Source organism: Procambarus clarkii, chromosome 67 (genome assembly GCF_040958095.1).
Source record: "Procambarus clarkii isolate CNS0578487 chromosome 67, FALCON_Pclarkii_2.0, whole genome shotgun sequence".
Lineage (NCBI taxonomy): Eukaryota > Metazoa > Arthropoda > Malacostraca > Decapoda > Cambaridae > Procambarus > Procambarus clarkii.
The window spans coordinates 26,174,994-26,176,651 of NC_091216.1; positions in this window are offsets into that span (position 1 = coordinate 26,174,994).

Consider the following 1,658-nt stretch of genomic DNA (forward strand, 5'->3'; position numbering starts at 1 on the left):
TAACGTATTTCCTATTTCATTTTCCTGCGTGGTTAAACATTGTCAAATATATGTTCGGAAGCAGTATATATATATATATATATATATATATATATATATATATATATATATATATATATATATATATATATATATATATATATATATATATATATATATATATATATATATATATATATATTAAATATGACCGAAAAAGTAAGATTAATAATTCTAACACGAATTTTCTCAATATTTCTTATGTTTCTTTATATATATTATATATTATATATATACATGTATATCACTAAGAACTCTTTGACCCGGCCAGGACTCGAACCCATGCCGTCCAGGATCACCCCTAAACGTACACAGTACCGTGACCACCGCACCAATGATCGTCTATAAGGATTGGTCAGTCTTGGCGCTTATTAACTAAGCTCCCTGACTGACCAACCCCCGACAACACTCATGGATCCATTTGGGTACAGTTTTTCATAAAATTCTGGCGCATGCACGGGCCGCACTGAGTCTACCTTATGTGAGAAAGCTGCATGAACGCGCAAGCCATATATCACTACGAACTCTTTGACCCTGCCAGGATTCGAACCCATGCCGTCCAGGATCCTGGACGGCATGGGTTCGAATCCCTAAACCCTTCGGACAGCGTTTAGGGGTGATCCTGGACGGCATGGGTTCGAATCCTGGCCGGGTGATATATGGCTTGCGCGTTCATTTATATATATATATATATATATATATATATATATATATATATATATATATATATATATAAATAAATATATATATATATATATATATATATATATATATAAATATATATATATATATAAATATATATATATATATATAAATATATATATATATATATATATATATATATATATATATATATATATATATATATATATATATATATATATATTAGTTTCGTTGCACTCTGGAACATCTTCATGTAAGGAATGTATACACAAGGTGCAAATTTATCTTAATATAAACACGTGGAGGAAGGGAACTATCAGGGGGGTAAGTGCCAAGCCATTACGCCTATAATAGGAGGTAAAGTTGTGTGGGGTAAGGAGAAGTAAACAAACATAAGGAAATAAATAGTGGAATAATGAGTTTGGATGCCAATCAAACACTGGGGTAAGGCGGTGGTTGAAGAGAATTCAGAAGAGATGTTATCCGGATTTGAACCTCGGCAAAGGTATCGAAGTCGTTATTCTGTATATTTAGGGTGGGTTTCATTTCTTTTATGGGGTATTCCTGGATTTGCAGTTTTCTCTGGTCAGTGGTGGGTTCGCCAGGATTGTGTCTGGTATCCATGTAGGTACAAATGTACCTGAAACATGTCCATACGTCTCGTCCTGTTTGGGAATCGAACCCCGGACCAGTCGTTAGAGACGACTGCGCTATAGGTGCCTTATTACGTAAATATTGTATCCCATGATGTACCCTGCCTGTTAATGTATCTTATACAAATGTTTTATCATGCAACTGTAGCCTCGTCCGTCGCCCGCTCGCAGGATAACTAGGCTGCACGTTTGAAAAATCAAAATCAAATACAATATAATTCAACACCACTTCAATTTGTTTAGGTAAAACAACATTAAGAGTCCAGTCGAGGGAAAGTAGCAGATACGCATCGGCCTCGGAGA